We start from the raw sequence: 21831 nt of genomic DNA on the forward strand, positions 1-21831 counted from the left end.
TTTAAGTTCCTGGCAGTCACTGGAAGTGATATAACTGTGGTTAAGTCAGACACTGTCTTTCATCTCATGCAACACAACAGGAAGAACATAGCGCACTGGATAAAAATTATTCTCGTCAGTAAAAAATTAAACCTGTATCTAATAAAAACTGAGGATCTAAGTAGCAGTTTACAGGAAATTCAGTAGGGAGAGAAGCATGCCAAATGACAACATGACGATGAAACTGGTCATATCCAGAATATGGAAAATTATATGGTCCAAAATCTATTTACTTTTCTACAAAAAAAAAAAAAAAATGATGAAAAAATAAAGGAAGGCAAACCTGTAAAAGGTTTAAACTGATGTATCAGACATACCAACCAATTCAATGTGTCAGTCATATGGATATTGATTTGAAGAAGAGAGCCATAAAAATAAATATTTGAGGCAACTGAGAAAAGAGCAAACATCTTATTAATTAATACTGGGAGATTATTGTTAATTTTGTAAGGCACAATTATGGTATCAAAGTTGAATTTCCAAATCCTCAGTATTAGAACTGTACACTGAAGTATTTACAGGTAAAATGATAGTAATTTTAAGTTTTCTTAACAGTACTCTAGGAACAAAAATGAAAAATAATAGGAAGAGAGTAGATGCACCATGCATATACAAATGATGTTGCTCATTATAGTATTCTACATTTGTACATTTTTGAATTAAGTGAAAAAGTTGTCTTTAAGCTCAACATTCAGAAAACTAAGATCATGGCATCTGGTAACATCACTTCAAGGCAAATAGATGGGGAAACAGTGGAAACAGTGGCAGACTTTATTTTCTTGGGTTCCAAAATCACTGCAGATGGTGACTGCAGCCATGAAATGAAAAGACGCTTACTCCTTGGAAGAAAAATTATAACCAACCTAGACAGCATGTTAAAAAGCAGAGACATTACTTTGCCAACAAAGGCTCATCTAGTCAAGACTATGGTTTTTCCAGTAGTCATGTATGGATGTGAGAGTTGGACTATAAAGAAAGTTGAGTGCTGAAGAATTAATGCTTTTGAACTGTGGTGTTGGAGAAGACTCTTGAGAGTCCCTTGGACTGCAAGGGGATCCAACCAGTCCATCCTAAAGGAGATCAGTCCTGGGTGTTCATTGGAAGGACTGATGCTGAAGCTGAAACTCCAATACTTTGCCCACCTGATGCGAAGAGCTGACTCATTTGAAAACACCCTGATGCTGGGAGGGATTGGGGGCAGGAGGAGAAGGGGATGACAGAGGATGAGATGGTTGGATAGCATCACTGACTCGATGGACATGAGTTTGAATAGACTCCAGGAGTTGGTGATGGTTAGGGAGGCCTGGCGTGCTGCGATTCATGGGGCCGCAAAGAGTCAGACACGATTGAGCGACTGAACTGAACTGAACTGAAACATATAACAAAATAGATAGCAAGCAGCATATATGGTATAAATACACTGATGTAGAAGTTAACTTTATAAAATATTTCCCTTAACAATTAAATATGTGAATGTGAAACAATATCTATCAAAATCTTAAATGTTAATGCTTATCTGATAAATTTTCTTTGTATTTTTGTATATTTTAGAACATTTAACAGTTAATTTGTATACATCCAATGATTAAGACACAAGATTTAAGTTATTTGCAATTATTAGTCAATCGTTCATTTTTACTTCTGTTAGTCTTTGGGTAAGCACCTGGTTCTTTGACTCATGGTCTTCAAAATGGCCTCACTGCTATTTTCAGACAACTAGGATAACATTCACAGCTTTAAGTGTTCATAACCAACATAATTTGTTCCAATTTCTATTATAACATTCTTATTCCTCACAATGTGGTATGTGTTCATTTCTGGCCCCATTAATTAAGCTGAGCACAATAAGACACTTGGATGCTTATAAATCCTGGAATTTGAATATGACATTTTGTATTTATGTGGCTGCTATTTTATATTAGGACTGGGGATACATCACGCTCATAAACTTGAAGATCCCTAAACTGGGTATACAAAAATGATGGACAAGAGCACATCTTTGCTACATTTTTTAGTTCTTCTTATCAGAATGCTAAATAAAACTTTTTCAGCTGTCTCGGTTTTAACTGAGGGCCATTGAGCTTAAAGTAAAGGGTGTAAAGAGATCAGACCATTCTAAAAGTTGCTGGGTCCTTTGTGAGAATTTACTAAAAGGGTACTGGAAAGTTATACCTCATCCTTCAGCTTACCTAAAGTCATATGATGGGGTGACCGGTAGAGGAAATCAGGAAAGAGGATTACTTTGCAGGAAGCTGCCTGGACATTGTGCATTCCTGTCCCTCTTTTCTCCTTACCATGTACAGAGTGGGGGTGCTTTTGAAAAGGAGAGATCAGCCCCCTCCTCTGGATGAATGCTGGCTCAGATACAGAAACCTTTGAGCCCCAGTGCTATTAAAGAGCAGAATATGATAAGAATGGGACCTGTGTCTGCTGCGGTTTGTGGGGGCTGGATTGGTGCTTGACCTTCAACAAGAAACTCTTCCAGAAAATAACATGGTTGAATTCCCTAAAATCAGACCGGTCCAAGAGCAACTCAGAAGCCGCTGGTTGAAATACCCCTCACAATAAGCAATGGTAGATGTTTCCTGCAAACGGGATTGGACACAGGGAAGAAAACTGATATTGATTCATCTTTGGCTAGTGTAGTGGGTTGAATAGTCCCCTCTCTTCTAAATGTAAAATGTGATCTTATTTGGAAATAAAGTCCTTACCGAGGTAATTATTTAAAAGGCGGTCATACTGAATTAGTAGTTGTTGTTTAGTTGCTAAATAGTGTCCCACTCTTTGTGACCCCATGAACTATAGCTCATCAGGCCCCTCTGTCCATGGGATTTCCCAGGCAAGAATACTGGAGTGGGTCATCACATCCTTCTCAAGGGATCTTCCTGACCCAGGGATGGAACCCACATCTCCTCCTTGGCAGGTGGATTCTTCACCACTGACCCTCTAGGGGAGCCCCATACTGAAAAAGGGTGGGCTGTAGATCCAAGGCCTGTGTTCTTTTAAGATTAGAGGAGGACACGCAGAGACTCATACAGCGAAGAAGCTCGCTTAGCAGAGATCAGAGTTCTGTTTCCACACTGAAGAACACCCAGAGGTACCAGACCCTGGAAGAGGCACGGGACACCAAGGATGTCCAGAGACCATCAAAAGCTAAAAGAGGCATGGGATGGTTTCTTCCTCAGAGGCTCCGGAAGGAACCAAGCTACTGACATCCTGATTTCATACGCTGGCCTCCTGAACCACTGAAGAAGGACTTTTGTTGTTTTAAGATACCCAGATTACAGTAATTTGTTATAGCAGCCCTGGGAAACTAGTGCAGCTAGAGTAAATAAAATATATCATCCAGACCAGAGCTATTTTGAGTCAAGGCTTTACAACAGTATAAGCAGCCCTCAAGCCTGGCCCCTGATTATCTCTGACCTCATCTTCCAACTGCGCTCCTTTTATTAACTTCATTACTCAGCTATACTGCCCTCCTTACGGCTCCATGAGTGTACAAAACACTCCTCATTCTCGATCCTTTGCACCCAGTGCTTCCCAGTCAGATAGGCTTATTGTCCAGATAATTAGATGGCTCCCTCCATCACTTTCTGAAGGCTTTTGACAAGTATATCTTACCAAGGAGGCTTTTCTGAATATCCTCTGTTAAACAACAAAACCACTAAATGCCCTTCTCTGCTGCAGTTTCTTTTCCTCCACCATCTTGCATACAATGTTTCCAAAACCACTCATCATATCATCTTTATTGTCTACTTCCATCACCATCCATTATTACCAACAGAACATAAGTTTCATAAAGGCATAAACTTGTTCTTTCATATGCTAGGGGTTCAATAAATATAGTATGAATGAATTATTGTCAAGCAATATCTCTGATAAGTATTCTTTTAAAATAAAAATGCAAAAAATATGCCAATGAATTCAATAATCTAGATGAACTTTATTAATTTATGAAAAGTTAAATTTAAAAAATTGGACCAAGAAGAAAAATAGTTCACATGAAAACACTATTAAATAGGCAGAGTAGTAAACTCTCCACTCCAATATTTTAAGAAATAGATTCACTATATTATACATGACATTCAAAATATAAAAAATAGAGGAAAAGCAGCTCAATTTATTTGGTATATAATATATAAAATCACAAATGCATATAGGTTTACTTAGCTGCAAATTATATGAAGAAAATGTAAGATATTCTCAGAGAAAACCATACTGATATTTATTCCCTAAATAATTAAAGATAAAGCTAACAAAAAACAGGAAAAAAAGTGTAGATTGGCACCACACAGTTCATAGTTTGTTCTGGTGGCTACATAAAATCATTGTACCCAAGAATTACAGAATACATCTTCTCTACTAGGATACATGAAACATTATAAAACCTGACCATGCATTAGACCAATAAGTCTCAGCAATTTAAAGGAAAAGATAAAATTCATGTCTTAGACACAGAAAATTAGAAACCATTCATAAGAAAATCTAACTTACAGTGAGGCAATACAGTTGTGAATTTAAAGCACACTTTTTAAAAGCACTCTGGAGAAGCAGACTTGCAGGCCTGGTACATAAAGTTTTGGAGTTCTGTGGTGACTCAAAGGAGAAGGGTAATCTGGGACAAGACCAGATCAGACTCTACCTGACTAGAGAAGCTGCCATGGGCCATTTATCCAACTAAATGTTGACTTTATAGTCCACTTTACTATTCCTGACCTGGTTTGCATCCCCTCCTTCAATTTTCCTCTTCCCCTCCTGAGCTGGCCAGATACTCCCAAAATGTTATTTCTTCCTCTGTATTGCAGGCAAAACAGACACCAGGATTTGCAACCAAGTGGTCTTTTGGGAAAGGAATCACAGAGAGATTAGCATACAGTCTTAAGACATCTGAATGCACAACTAGAGGGTTCACTTTTACCACTGTAACTCATAGAAAATCCCCTGAAAGCAGTGAGAATGCAGAGTGTAATCACAGTATATTTCGTGATGTCCAAGTGTAAAAATCAGTCAATCTACTTATCACTGGGACAATTCTCAAGCTTGGGGTAATTCTCAAGCTTCCTAAAAGGCTCTCCTGCCTTCAATTTTTTTTTTTTTTTCATGTCTCTGTAAAGAGTTGAAAAAACCCCTAACTTTCTAAAGCTTTTTCCTTAAAAAGCAAACATCATGGATGACCATCAGGGGTGTTTACCATACATCTTATACTGGTAAGAACTCTAAGAAACCTAATAATTTTGAAAATACTTCAGTAACTATTTAGAGCTATCTTAGGAATCTCATTGTTTTTCTGATATCTGTAATAAACTTCAAGGTCCTGTTGCAGTTACTATTGTTAACGTCTACATGAAACGGACAAGAGTTCAGTACAGTTCAGTCACTCAGTTCTCTCCGACTCTCTGTGACCCCATGGACTGCAGCACACCAGGCCTTCCTGTCCATAGCAAACTCCCGGAATTTGCTCAAACTCATGCCCATTGAGTCGGTGATGCCATCCAACCATCTCATCCTCTGTCGTCCCCGTCTCCTCCTGCCTTCAATCGTTTCCAGCATCAGGGTCTTTTCAAATGGGTCAGTTCTTCATATCAAATGGACAAAGTATTGGAATTTCAGCTTCAGCCTCAGTCTTTCCAATGAATATTCAGGACTGATTTTCTTTAGGATGGACTGGTTGGATCTCCTTGCAGTCCAAGGGACTGTCAAGAGTCTTCTCCAACACCACAGTTCAAAAGCATCAATTATTCAGTGCTCAGCCTTCTTCACAGTCCAACTCTCACATCCATATATGACTACTGGAAAAACCATAGCCTTGACCAGATGGACCTCTGTTGGCAAAGTAATGTCTCTGTTTTTTAATATGCTGTCTAGGTTGGTCATAACTTTCCTTCCAAGAAGTAAGCATCTTTTAATTTCGTGGCTGCAGTCACCATCTGTAGTGATTTTGGAGCCCCCCAAAATAAAGTCTGACACTTTTTCCACTGTTTCCCCATCTGTTTGCTATGAAGTCATGGGATCAAATGCCATGATCTTTGTTGAATGTTGAGCTTTAAGCCAAGTTTTTCACCCTTCTCTTTCACTTTCATCAACAGGCTTTTTAGTTCCTCTTCACTTTCTGCCTTAAGGGTGGTGTCATCTGCATATCTGAGGTTATTGATATTTCTCCCGGCAATCTTGATTCCAGCTTGTGCTTCTTCCAGCCCAGTGTTTTTCATGATGTACTCTGCATATAAGTTAAATAAGCAGGGTGACAATATACAGCCTGGATGTACTCCTTTTCTTATTTGGAACCAGTCTGTTGTTCCATGTCCAGTTCTAACTGTTGCTTCCTGACCTGCATACAGGTTTCTCAAGAGGCATGTCAGGTGCTCTGGTATTCCTATCTCTTTATGAATTTTTCACAGTTTATTGTGGTCCACACAGTCAAAGGCTTTGGCATAGTCGATAAAGCAGAAGTAAATACTTTCTGCAACTCTCTTGCTTTTTCGATGATCCAACAGATGTTGGCAATTTGATCTCTGGTTCCTCTGCCTTTTCTAAAACCAGCTTGAATATCTAGAAGTTCATGGTTTGCAGACTGTTGAAGCCTGGCTTGGAGAATTTTGAGCATTACTTTACTAGCTTGTTAGATGAGTGCAATTGTGAGGTAATTTGGGCATTCTTTGGCACTGCCCTCCTTTGGGATCAGAATGAAATACGGAAAAATTTTATAGGTCATTATATATTCTATTGGAGTGTTCTTAAATTGTCCTGTCAAATCCCAGGATATTAGAATGAACCTCAGATTTTAAAAATTTTAACTATGCTCAGTTAAGCCAGTGTATAAACCCACAACATCAAAATGTGTTGCACAGCTAGAGGATATTCTGATGAAACTGAATACTCAAGGACAATAGTTGCATATAACTCATTCTTACAAAGATAATATTGCATGAATAGCATTAATGGTACTTGTAAAATATCAAACTGTCAAAATTAAAAGGACATTTTTCTTCCAATTTCCAGTAAATGCAAACTTCATATTCCCCAACTGTAAAGCTGTTGTTACTTAAGCAATTGAAAGTTCTCATGAAATAATCTCTAAATAATTATTTAAATAAAAACAGACAAAATATATAAACTTTGGTCAGAATGTCCAGCTCAACAAAGTATTTTAAACTTGTAAAATACTTCCAACATTGTAAATTCATCCTCTTTCTATACCTTTATGTATATATTATGCTTTCAGAACAATCTTGTAAAACATAGAACAGGATGAAATTTCTGACTAAACATTATTTATAATGATTTCTATTAAAATATAATACATTTACTGAAAAAACACAACTCACATAGACATTTAATTAGCAGTTATATATCTTTCCCAAAGAACTAATTAATTACTCCTACCAAAGTTTTAAGAATACATTTTAGCTTTTTGTAAATTTTTCTAGGAAATGGAAAGTCCAATCTAATTCTTTTTATGAGGTAAATAAGCTCATTTAAGTTATTATCTATACTACACAAGAAAAATATTAAGGGAAATTAGAAACCCATCTTACAGAGTAGCACTTTGCAAAAGCCCTCAGTATGTTCAAAAATACATCCGATATTACATTATTATATACAATTAAATTTACAAATGTAAAGAATTTCTGTAGCTAGTCACATAAGCAAGTAAATAGGTCAAGGCAACTATAGCATGACTACTTTGCAACTGCTTACCATATGTGGCAGAAGAACTGGTTTGTTTGGCTTGCTACAGTGCTTGCTCTTTTATTTAAGCTTGCTGAGCTCCTAGGCTACATTCTTAAACTGTGACACAAACCCAGTGTGTTCTCAGGATGGTGAGCCCCCTCACATCGCCGTGTGGGGCTTGGGAGCAAGGGAAACCAGCACAGACCTGTCGATGCTCACACTGCCTGCTCTGCCTTGAGAAAGCTCTTTGCCACTAACTCAAAGGTATCTTGTCTTCTGCCATCATCTCTGAATCAGCAACAGGCAAACAGGGTAAAACTTTGAGATTCTTCAAAATTTTGACAATTATATAAATTCAAATTATATAATAAACATATATAAATGTATATGAGCACATATACACACAATCATTTCAATACTTAGTAAAAACACTTATAATATTCAAGAGCTGTGTATGATTTAATATTTTAGCAAGAAACTTGCTTCATATAATAAATCTTATCTACAACATCCATATAATGTGCACCATTTGTAATTATGCATCATTTAAAGCATTCTGATTAAAATCAGAAAGAAGTCAAGCATGCCTGCTATCAGTATTTCTAGTTAACATTACAGAAAATAAGAAAATAATAATAATGGAATGTGTAAAGACTGAAAAGAAGCAAATGGTCTTATTTAAGGTGATAAGATTGTTGAAATATATATCTAAGACAATTACCAGGGGGAAAATAGGTGCACAATTATTTACATATTAGCCGTGAGGTCAATATATAGAAATCACATCTAATTAAGTATCCAAGGAAAAACAGCGAAAGTATTTAAAAACGAAAGATAATGTCTTCAACATTAGCAACAATAGAGGTTACATCATAAATAACTCAGTATATATAGATCATTAGAGGGAAAACTAGAAGTATTGAAAGTCACAAAACTTTTACATCATGGTCTTAGATAAAAAGGGGTGATGATAAAAAAGGATCAAATCTTCTGAAATTAATATTCAAATTAACTGAATATTTACCAAAAATTCAAATTCATATTTTTCAATGGATTTTTCATATGATTGTAGGAAAATATAAAAAAAAATATGCTCAAGCAACCGTGAAGAAGTGTGAAAATTTGGGAGTTTTCTTATGAAATATTAACACTGATTATAGAAATATAATGATTTCAGCACAGGGTTTGAAAGCCTTTTCATCAATAGACAAAAGAACAGAACATGAATGAACCCCTATATAAGATGCTGATGTTATGGAGATGATACTTTAAATCAAATGGTCAAGAATGGATCACCCAGTAATTTTTTTCTAGCATACTTGGATACACACACAAAAAGGAAGTAAACCCTTAACTCATGCTACATACAAAGATAGATTCTAAATATTATAAATTATTTCATTTCTAGGATTTTTAGGCCAAAATATGACAGATAAAACTGTAAATTATTTAGAAGAATAAAACAAGACTACATGATACAAGGATTTCTTGGAGCCTACAAAATCATTAAAAAATGGAAGCAGGAACTTTCAGTTTTCAGTGTTTCATGTAAGGTGCTTAGAAATTGCCTCTTAGTCCTAACAACTAGCAGAAAGCTGAAAAAACTTAAAAATCAAAAAACTCTTCCTGGATTTCTAAGAAAAGGGAAGACACAGGGCAAGTTGCTGCCCCAAGATTGGAGTGTCAGGCAAATACAGGGAAGTCCTGGCTTACCTGAGCAGAGAGCTGCTAGCAGAAGCCACGGCAGGAACCAGTGTCAAAGGAGGAAGTGCAGAACTGTAACTGAAGAATCACTGGAGACCCAGTGTGGACAACTCTAGGAGTTAAAAAATCTTGGGGGATCTACTCATACGGGCCCCCTACAATATTGTGAGATTTGCCCCCAGAATCTCCATCAGCTTTCCACAGCCAAAACTGGAGAAAAATCCTCTCTGGCTTCTGGCAGTGGGAACGGGAATGAAACAATTTTGAGATAAACCAGAGCACTCTGTTCTTCTTAATAAGGTCTGCCCTCAGGAGAAGCTAGTTAACCAGAGCCTGATTGACCTGGTGAAGGAAAATGAGCCAACTCCAGCCCACTCTAACCATCCTGTCCTGCTTAAAGGGAAAGAAAAAAACTGAGAAACACTTATAAAGTTCACAGTCCAGAGGCCCTAAAACACTAAGGTCTAATCATGTGACTGTAGAATGCTTACCCTCTCCACACCTCACCAGTATATTTCTTTTCCCTAATTGATCTAACAGATAACAGCTTGTTCAAAATAAAGCAACAATGTATTCAATGATACATATACACACACCTGGGATGGTTAAATAAAACTGAAGTGAGTGATGGCACATGCTGCAAGGCACAGGGGGAAGCAATTAGCATTATTTTTTAATTATAATGTCCTCATCCTACCTGTCAAATAGTATGGTGTTATTGGGAAGGGGACTGAAATTAATTGTAAATGTATATTGCAAACTCTAGGGTGACCACTAAGGAAAGTAAAAGTATAACTGATATGGTTAAGGAAGAGAAAAGAAATATAATGAAATATTAAAAAAAATGAAATATAAAGTGTTCAAGTGGGACTTCCCTGGTGGTCCAGTGCCTAAAACTCCAAGTTCCCAATGCAGGGGGCCGGGCTTCAATCTCTGTTCTGAGAACTAGAGTGCACATGCCCTAATGAAGATCAAAGATCCCACATGCTACAACTAAGATAAGACACAGTCAAATACACAAACATTTTCAAATGCTCAGGTAATATCACCAGAGGCAGAAAGTGAGTGAATGACAAAAATAGAAGTAAAGAACAAAGCCAATGACAGCAGCAAGCATATTAGATATTAATAATACATGTCAATCATAATTTTGAACATTTATTGTCTAAATGCCTCAATTGTAGAGTGCATCAAAATATATGACCCAAATGCATGTTGCCTACAAGAAACCCATCTTACATATAAAAACACAGAGATAAAAATTGAAGGTACAGAGAAAAATACACCATTTTAACCCTAACCAAAAGAAAGTTAGAGTAGCTATATTAATTTCAGAAAGAGCAGACTTAAAAGTAGGAAAGTCATCAGAGATAATAAAGTGCATTCCATAATGATAAAGAAGTTAATTCTCCAAGAAGACATACAGTTCTTAATGTGTATATTAACAACAGAGCATCAAACCATGTGAAGCAAAAACAGAATTGCAGAGAGAAGCAGATGAACATACTCTCATAGTTGGAGACTTCAACACCCTTCTATCAGAACTGGAGCAATCCAGCAGGCAGAAAATCAATAAAGACATAGTTGAACTCTATACCACTATTAATCAACGGATATAAATTACATCTAGAGACTATTATCCAGCAATCTCAAAAAACAGGTTATTCTCAAGCTCATGCGCGGTACTCACCAAAACAGACCACATTCTAAAACCTAAAACTCACCCTAACACATTTCAGAGAGTGGAGATTATACTTTGTCTGCTCTCCCACACAATGGGATTAAGTTAAATAAAAAACAGAAAGATAACTGCAAAAGCTCAGAGAACGCTGAGATTAGAAGAAACACTTCTAAATAACACGAGTCAAAGAAGAAATTGCAAGAAAAATTATTTGAACCAAATGAAATTGAAAACAAACATAACATCAAAATTTGTGAGATATAGCAAAAGTAGTTGCTAAAGAGATATTTATGGCATTGAATGTATATATAGTAAGTGAATGTATATACAGCATATATAGTATATATATTGAATGTGTGTATATGTGTATATATATATATATGTATGTATACATACGTATATATATATATAAGCCTAGATTCCTTCTAGGCCCTGTCAGCTAGGAAATATATATGAATGTATACTCATTTGTGTATATTATATACCTATATATGTATGTATGTATATATACATATACATGTGCATATACATACATATATGTATATATTTATACACATATATACACACATATATATATTTCTGTACATAACCATCAACCTCTGCTAAAGTAATTTCTACACAAGTGTTACTTATGACTAGGAAACATAAACTTGGACAGATTTCCTAAAACCACAACTCGAGTTATAAGGCCTTTTTAAATTTAAAGACAAGTACACAGATAGATCACTTCAGCCTCTCCAAACTGATCAGTATCAAAAATACTTTTACCCAATATATTTGACAACACTGGGCACCTTGTTAGCAATTTATACAAAAGTCAAATGACTTTGACTTTTTCACTGAAACCACCTGAAGATATGCAGTGAATGAAGCAATAATTCTTCCCTGATCAATGTAATTACAAAGATAGGAACTACTGGCATTCCTTTACTCATAAATATAGCAAATAACTTGTTAAGGAAAAAAACAAAACAAAACAAAACACTATTTCTGGCTTATGTTGGAGAAAGATACTCTAACATAATTCTAGCTTATCAATTTTTATTTTTAGCTAACATAATAACTACACAAATTTTATATAAAGAAAAATAATAAGCATTGTACTTCATGTTAATATATATTTTGGTGGATGAAGTGATGAAGTCTATCTATATTTAATTTTGAATCAGTTTCTAAAATGTGTTGAACATCTACCTATGAAAAATAAGGACAATACTCCTGATTTTATTGGCTTAGAAAATGAATGTGTACAAAGTTTTTTTAATGTCTAAATTCAGGCACTAATTAAATAAAAAATGTCATTGTTAAAAGATATACAGAGAATATTTAAAAAGTTCAAAGACAGATTTAACTTTATTAAAAAAAAACATTGGTATACTATGTCACCAATTATTATTTAGTCCCACCTCTCTGCCTAGTATATTTTTGAAAGATTGGAGGTTGTAGCTAGTTATTAATTTGACTACTGGTCACCACAGTCTTTGACACCTTCAATTTATAATCTTACATGCTGAAATAATAGACATTACCTAGAAGCACATACTATAAAGAACTAATGAAAATACAGCATCTTTGAACTGGTGAGTCCATGCTTAAGCAGATCTCATGTTTTCTTAACAACAAGCAAAATCAAACTATATAGCATATACACTATTCCATATAAATTTGTATACTCAGTTATTCAGGGGGCTAAAAAATAAAATTTACTTGGTAGTAGCAATGCCCTTGTGTTCTAAACCAAGTCAATGGTACATATGTAATAACTTAACAAATGTATACATGTATGAACAGGAATCTTAAATACTGGTAGGAAATTGTGATTATGAAGCATATCTATTTATTCTCTCTTTAAATGGTTAGTGTGTGGTAGCTATGAAAGATAAGATCATTAAAACAGTAATTAGAAGCTGTTCGGTATAGGCATATCATCTGTTTAAGTCAGGAAGAGTATCACATGCTGTGTAGAGCAAGGCATAGGTATAATTTGTTTAGCCTTTCCCTCAAACAGCCTGCCGGCACCTACCACATGCAGGCTTTAGTTTAGATGCGCTAATTGTCTGATCTGTTACATTGAAATTCATGGTCTTATTTGAAGAGATGATGGTAAATCATTATTTAAAGGCTATCAAAGTGATGGTAATTGTGTAAAATAATCATTAGAGCCCATGTTTTGACAAGCATATCCTTTTCATCATTATTAACATCTATTTATTCCTTGGGTTTATTTTTCTTTGTTAGTAGATATGTTAATTTTATTCAAGGTGGAAACTAAATCCTCAGTCCGAGGTTTTTCCAAAATTCAAATTTAGTACTATTGAAGTGTCTTTGTAGCTTCACTGTGATAAATTTGCAGAATGTGAGCAGAATATTAAAGTAGGTCTTTTAAAGTCTGTGGCTCTTAATTTTAAATTGGGATCAGTTGTCCTAGTTTTAAAAAGTTGATGGTATGATTTTATTCTACACAGGCAATGGTTTAAGAGGCAAAATAATTTCTAATATAACATATTAGCAGCACTAACAATAAGATATATAAGAAAAGTAATCAAGTTATCAAAATCAAGAACCTACAAGAAATTGTGTGTGTAGACTGCAAAAGAAATAACTATTGTAATTTTTGTCATCAGGGTACTGTATTTATGAAGAACTTAATTTTTATTTTAAAAAATTAACAACAGCTCCAGCAAAGTCCTACAAGGTCTGTGCTTGCTCAGCTTCAATATCAAAGAAATAGCCTCAAGTCAGTAATATATATCAGTGGTTTTCTGGATAGGGGATTTACATTAGTCTGAAGCAAGATCCTGGAGCAACACGGAACCTTGTAGGGCTCCTTCCAGCAAAACTTGTTGACAGTTTTCACTCCCGGGGGAACGGGAGATTTCCAATTATAGGGAGAATTGACACCAGGTAGGCTTATTGGTTACAAGGGAAACCAGCAGAGGGGCATGCCTCTCACCACCCACTGTGGTAAGCTGTCATTAGCTGAGGCCTGGGGCAAGTAGATAGGAGGGTCAGTCAAAGGAGTAGGGTGTAGGTGAAGCAGGCTCTGGTCTGGCAGGGGATGTGTAGAGAGCAAGAACAGTCATCTTGAGTGGCTGTTGTGTTGTTCGATCGCTAAGTCACGCCTAACTCCTTGCCATGCTATGGACTGCAGCACGCTAGTCTCCTCTATCCTCTACTGTCTCCCAGAGTTTGCTTGAATTCATGTCCATTGAGTCAGTGATGCTATCTAATTATCTCATCCTCTGCCACCCTCTTCTCCTGTGGCCTGACCATACACCTATTGTGTCAGACAGGTTTGCAAATAAACCAGCGATAAAGCCTACACATTAACCAACACTGTATATACTTAAAAATGATATAGAAATGGGAAAACACATTATTAACAGAATTCTTAAGCAAACATATGGGAGAGGAAAAATAACAATCTAAAGCCTAGTGTGATCAATTTCACATTCCTATCTAATATTTAATATTCACTAGAGTAGAAGCATGGAGGTTCAAGGAAAAGGAAAATGATGAAGGGACTTGGAGGAACTTTTGTAAGAAGCCTCATGATAAAAATTTCCAGGTGACTTAAAGTGAACTAAATTAAGATGCATCATTTCATCCTCCAAAACACTTGACCATGTCATGCAGTTTGTGTTTCCATAAATGCTCCCATTCACATGCTGGAGCTGATGTAAATAGTATATACAGAGAAATCCACTTACTGTATATCCTAAGGAGAGTTCAGACCAAATTTCTTTCAGGCTAAGGAGTTGATTTTAATTCTTTGATACTATTTACCTCTGAAGAAATTATGTTATTGGTAAAAATTCAAGCAGTCAGTAGTCAGAGGCAAAGGTACTGCATCACTTGTTTATAAGCATAGAGGTAATATATATAAAAGAATCAGTTTTCTCATTAGCAGAGTAGGGACAGTCAGAGTAATTTTCTCATCAACTGTGGTGAGGCCCAAATGGAAACTTAGTGTGTAAAAGTGTTTGACAAACTTTGGTATCAATATTGATATTTTCTTTCATATATTTAATAACACAAACTTGAAACCTTGGAATTAAGCTATATCAAAAGTGATTTCCATTTTAAAGAGGCCAAGAATAAGTCACCCAGGGTTTCCAGAGATGAACTTCACGTCAGTATAATGGTGGGAAAGTGTGTTAGTTGCTCAGTCATGTCCAACTCTTTGTGACCCCAGGGACTGTAGCCTGCCAGGCACCTCTGTCCATGGAATTCTCCAGGCAAGAATACAGATGTGGGTAGCCATTGCCTTCTTCAGCGGACCTTCCTGACTCAGGGATTGAACCTAGGTCTCCTGCATTGCAGGCAGATTCTTTAACATCTGAGCCACCAGGTCTATCCTAAAAAACAGCTTGGCTTCTCTGTCTGTGGGATTTCCCAGGCGAGAATGCTGGAGTGGGTTGCCATTTCCTGGTGGGGGATAGCATTAAATCAGTCAGTGTCATTATTAAGGAGGAAAGGGTTAGGGCTATTTTTATTCTAGCTCTCAAACTATTCCTAAAGATAAGTACTTTTTCACCAAAAATATAAAGCTCCTAAATGTGCAACAAAAGCGAGGGCTGTCAACAGAGTAGCAATTCTGACATTTGGTTTTAGTTTCTACCATTTCTACATTATATACCACACCCCTCACCCCGCTGCCAAAGCAGGAGTCCATAGTCAGCTAGCAGCATATTTCCTATGCATAGTCTCTCTCTCTTAATAATTCCCTGTCTCCAGCTAAATCAAGGTCCTTGTATGCTGCTCATATGTAAAGGAATACTTTTTATAAATACCAATCATGTATTGAAATAATTTAAACTACAATATCTTATTTTGATCAAATTTGTTCAGACCTTATGCTTTTCATTACCAGAAAAAATCAGTTATTTTTCCCCCCCGATGAAGTTTGGAATTTGTCTTTTACTCTTAACCAAAAATCAATAATAATAATAAAAAAAGATGTCTCGATAATCTGCCAGAAGAGTCTTCTGTTAGCAAGTAATAACTTAATTTCTGTATAGCTCAGGGGGGTTGCAAAGGGAGTGTGAGAAGTTCATTATTATCCAGCAGTAAAAAAGGGAGCAAGCGAAGAAGAAAGCACCGTCGTTCCTACTGGGATTTCCCTTGGACTACATGATTTGCATGAAGGGCACCACATCAAACACAGTGGGTGCCCTTTCTCAAATATTAATGTGAAGCTTGTTTTAAGTTCTCTCTTGACTTTGCGCCACCTCATATCAAAGGAACTTAAAAGTAGGACTTGGGGGTGGGGGAGAACTTTTCCAACTGTTTTAACACTTAGTGGAATTCTTTCTGCATTTGATCAGTGTGCATCAAATTCATAATAATTTGACATACATGCACATTTTTCTAGATGCCTATTTTCATGGTGATCAGGCTTTTTATGTTTTGTTTCTGTGCAGATTGTTTAAATATTCTAAATGGAAAGGACTTAAGAGATTGATAAGTAAATGGCACACAGAAGCAATAAATGCAGACACTGATAGTTACTTGAATTTATTGTGGAGGGAGGACCGCTAGGCTCTCTTATTTTAAATGAAAATTCTCAGCTATCTGAGTAGATGCTTTTAATCTCCTTCCTTCTGGCATGATTAAAACAAATCAGATTTGGGAACTAGTATGGAGATGAGTCTGCCTGGGTGCAGATGTGCATAAAATAGGGTATGGGTCATGGGATGAGATTGTTAAATTGATCCACTGTGAGTAAATCTAGATTTGTCTCTGTCTATGTGGGTCAAATAGCAATTTGATCTTGCTATTGCTTGTTAAATAATTTAGTGCTGCAGCAGGAGAGTTCACATTCAGACATGTTTTTGGTTAATAATTTTGAGAATTAAAATTTGAAATATTAATAGCTTGATTTCAATGTAAGCATATTTCTTAAAATACAAGATTGATATGAGATTCAAATTTGGAAAATACCACTTAAAATTTTAAATTGAAGTATGAGATTTGTTAAAGAACACCATTATTTTAAAAACATAACTTTACTGATTATTATCAATCAGTATATCACTTATATGTTCTTAATTGCTCTCTAGCACATTATCTGTCCTATTTTTTTCTGGTTTCTTCACCTTCCTCCAAAGTTAGATAAGCTGAAAAAAATCATCAGTACCATAAAAAGGCTTACTTCTTTAATATGCACCATATTGCTAGAACAAATAAAATACAAATGGTAAACAAAGCTGGTTTCAGTTTTCATTAGTAATAATCAATAAACATAGCCTACACATTCTGGGGATTCTGAAGGTGACCTCTAGGAATAAAGATTTTCACTTCATTCATTACTCTAGAGTACTGAGTAGAGACTATTTTATGGTGTGAACTGAATGCTTGTTCTCCCCTTCCCAATTCATATGTTGAAAGCCTATCCCTACCCTCATGTGATGGTATTAGGAGGGAGGGTCTTTGGGAGCTGACTAGGATCAGATGAGATCATGGGGGTGAATGAGATCAGAGCTCTTGTAAGTCACAAAAGAGCTTGCTTTCTCCCTCTGCTCTTTGCCTTGTGAGGATATGATGAGCGGTATCATTAAACAGACTGCAAGAGGGGCTTCATCAGAACTCAACCATGCTGCACCTTAATCTTGGACTTTCAGCCTCCACAACTGTGAGAAATAAATTTCCGTCGTTTGTGAGACATCCAAACTTTAGTATTTCTGTTATGTGCTGTGTCCTCAGATGCTCAGTCACGTCTGACTCTTTGAGACCCCATGGACTATAGACGGTCAGACTCTTCTGTCTATGGGATTTCCCAGGCGAGGATACTGGTGTGGGGTGCCATTTCCTCCTCCAGAGGATCTTCTTGACCCAGAGATCGAACCAGAATCTGTTACATTTCGTGCATTGGCAGGCAGATTCTTTACCACTAGCACCACCTGGGAAGTTAGTTCTTCTATAACAGCGGTCCAAACAGACTAAGATGTCTTATTTGAAGTGGATGCTTTAAAAATGAAACTGTGTACTATGGACCGAATTATGTTCTTCCAAAATCCAATGCTGAAGACCTAAACCCCATAGGTGAGGTTTTTGTATATTAGGCTTTGGGGAGGCAGCTAGATTTAGATGAGGATTTCATGATTGGATTAGTGCTTCTGGAAGAAGAGACACCAAAAAGCTTTTTCTCTCTCTTTAGCCTGTAAGCACACACAGAGAAGGTGGCCTTCCAGAAGCCAGAAAGATACTTCTCACCAGAAATCCAACTATGCTGGCACTCTGATCTCAGACTTCCAGCCTCTAGGACTACGAGGAAAACATTTTTGTTGTTTTAACCACCTGGCTCATGGTATTTAGTTATGGCAGCCCAAACTGATTAATATACTGTTTGACTACATATGTACCCACAAGTGGTAAAACTATATTGTTTAGTAAACTGTGTTAGGTGTTTCTGACATTTAATATTTGAGATGAGTTACATAAATAAATTATGGATTTAAAAATATTAGGCTCTTGTGAGACATAATAATGTAGTGATTCAATGAAGTGCCATATTGCTTTCTTTATAATTTACTCCTCTGTGTTTATACATGCTCAAATACATAATTCATCATACCTGCAGTGCTAGAAACAAATATGTAGACTGAAAATAATGTATGTGTTTCTGTTTCCATATTTAATATATTGATTTTTGTTAAACTATGTCATTGTAACAGGTAGTATATATATATAATGTGATAGGTAATACAGTATAGTGCAATGGGTTTTTTACCAAGCAAAGCAAGACATGTAACAATATGCTAAATTATTAAGTATAATTTAAAATCCATGAACATACTCATACTGCCGAACTTTAAAACTGTTATATCACCCATCTCTTGTAACTAGCAAAGTGCTTCTGTGCTATCTAATTCCTCAGCCTTTCCCAACACCCACCAAGAAAAACACCATGTTAGATTTTGTCTTCATTATTTTTTTAAAAAATAAAGATATTACCACAGAAGTTATTTCATCTGAAACAATACACTGTACTTTTTTGCTTGTTTCTGAGCTTTATAAAAACATTACAATACTCGCTCTAAACATCCACAGAAAACATCCACATTCTAACCCCTGCAACATGTGACTACTTTATGTTACATGGGAAAAGAGAGATTGCAGATACGAATAGTTGAATGATTTTGAGATGGGGAGGTTATCCTGGGTTGGCCAGTGAACCCAATGCAATCACCAAGGGTCATCAAAATGAAAAAGCCAGGTAAAAGAGGGAGACAGAGATGTGATGGTAGCACCAGAGGTGGGAGTGATACAAAAACTGATATGGAAATGCAAGAGGAGTATGAACCAAGGGATGTAGCAGCCTGGAAGCTAGAAAGGGGAAGACAGTGTCTTCCCTCTTAGAACCTCTATAAGAAATTCAGGCCTGTTGAATGATTTTAGCCCAGTGAGAAGCATTTATATATCTTATATACTTATGATCTCTAGAATTGTAATATAATTAATTTGTGCTGTTTCAAGCCATTTGTGTTATGGTAATTTACTACAGAAGCAATAAGAAATTAAAATAGAACTTGATGATACCTGTGTTTTTCAAACAATGTTATGCATCCAAGGTATATCCATGGCTTTAGAGTTGAACAATTTCAATGTATGAATATGCTACAATCTATTCTTTCATTTTCCTGTCAATGTATATTTGTAATCTTTCCAAAAGCAAAGTTTTGGTTTTCTTTCTTTCTTTCTTTGTTTTTGCCATCAAGTATAACACTGTTAAGAATACTAAGAATGCCTTGAGAGCTTGTTTGGAAATTCTTGCAGGGGAAGGCAGCTACATGTATATCTTTGACCAAAGAACAGGCTTTTCCTTTATCAAGGAATGTCATCCTTTTTGAGCAAGCATGCATCTATAGGAAGGGTACACATAGAGCTGGGAGGGAGGAAGGGAACACCTTCCTAGCCAGTCAAATCAGTCAAATAACCCTGGTAATCAACGGCATGATAGATGTCACAGTCAGATCTGCCTCACTTCTGAAAACGGCTTTATCTGATGCCTGGTGTTAATTTTTTAAAGTGTAACTAGATTATATAGCTGGCATTGGAATGTCCAGATTTTTAGTTTCATAGTAAAACAGAAAATTGATATTTTCACTGGCTGTATCAGTTTTTCTTCTCTCATCAGCTCTCACTACTCCATACCTTCCCTGTTACATGCTATGAACTTTGTAGTGTTCTAGAAGGTGAAAAAAAAGTGAATTGGAGAAAGAGTCAAAAGGTAGTGGTAACATTTTTTCAGACGTGAGGAGGTTTCAGATATGATGAGCACAACAAACTACTAATCATAAAAAAGAAAAAAAAAATCCAGATATTCTGTAGTGAAATAATGAAGTATTAAAATCACCAAGAGATTCTGAAAGGCAGATTTTCAGATAAATGAGATGTTCTAGAAAATAATTAAACTTTAGACACACAGCAACTTTTAACAGCAAAAATGAAATCCAATAGTCAGTGGAATTATAAGTTCTAAGTTTTTAGAGAAGATAATCATCAACCTAGAATTAAATACCCAACTGTATGACCATTCATAGTTCAAAAGCTACATATAAATATTTGAGAAAACAAAAACTTGAGAGGGTGTAAAATCAATATGTATTTACTAAAGGAAATTCTAAAGATGTGCTAAAATAAAATAAAATTACTTCAAAAATGTGAATATACAAGAAGGAATGATGAGCAATTATATTGATGAATAAGAATAGAAATCTAAAGTAACACTGATTTAAGAGCCAATAATAATGAAGTTTGTAATTTAAAAACAAAATAAACCCATTGGATTGGTTTGACAGGTGAGATAGGAAAACATTTATTTGGAGTTAAATCTTTTTAAGGCATAATTTTGGGAGCCAACAAGATATAATCAATAGGTTTGACTTTGTTTAATTACACGTGAATTTAAAACTTTAAATCACTAAATAATAGAGAAAATACTTTCCAAACCTATAGAGTGAAAGTGGTCTGAAATTTCAAAGATAAACCACCAGACTATTTTCCAAAGTGGCTTCAGCAACATATGAAAGTTACAATTTCTCCACATCCTAGACAATACTCATTATCATTGTCTTTTTTATGATAGTTATCCTAATGGGTATGAAGCAGTGTTTCACTGTGGTTTTGATTTGCACTTCCCTCATGACTAAGGAAGCTGAGCATTTTTTGAGCACTATTGCATTTGTTTATTTTCTCTGAGAAATGTCTATTCCCACCTTTACCTACTTATAAACTGGACTGTCTTTTAATATTGAAATAATAATCTATTATTATACTTATTGTAAATGCTATTTATATATTTAAGATCCAAACCTTTATCAGATCCACGAATTTCAATTCTTTTTTTCTTATTTGGGGGGAGAAATGACAATATATGTCAACCCAAAAATTTTTACATAAATGTTTATAGTGGTATTATTGAGATCACTCCAAAATTGAAAACAACTAAATGTCCATCAACTATGAATGGATAAATAAATGTGTTCTAACCACCCAATGAAATACATTTCAACAATAAAAAGGGGTAAAGTACTGATACATGGTATAACATGAATAAAACTTTAAAACATTATACAAAGACAAATCACGTTATATGATGACATAATTACATTTACATGGAATGTCCACAATCACATATTATATGATGACATAATTACACTTACATGGAATGTCCAGAATATACAAATTTATAGAACATAAAGTATATTAGCAGTTGCAGAGAGATGAAGTTG

The 21831-nt window shown here is 35.6% G+C and overlaps 1 long non-coding RNA gene across 1 annotated transcript in view; it reads right to left on the reverse strand.

Annotated features, from left to right (window-relative positions):
• LOC122685590 overlaps positions 1-9619 on the reverse strand; it is a 402095-nt gene extending 392476 nt beyond the window's left edge. Inside the window, exon 1 of the long non-coding RNA XR_006338454.1 lies at positions 9424-9619. This is a non-coding gene — a long non-coding RNA (uncharacterized LOC122685590). The remainder of the gene's footprint in view (positions 1-9423) is intronic.
• Between the last annotated feature and the right edge of the window lie 12212 nt (positions 9620-21831).

This window comes from Cervus elaphus, chromosome 28 (genome assembly GCF_910594005.1).
Source record: "Cervus elaphus chromosome 28, mCerEla1.1, whole genome shotgun sequence".
Lineage (NCBI taxonomy): Eukaryota > Metazoa > Chordata > Mammalia > Artiodactyla > Cervidae > Cervus > Cervus elaphus.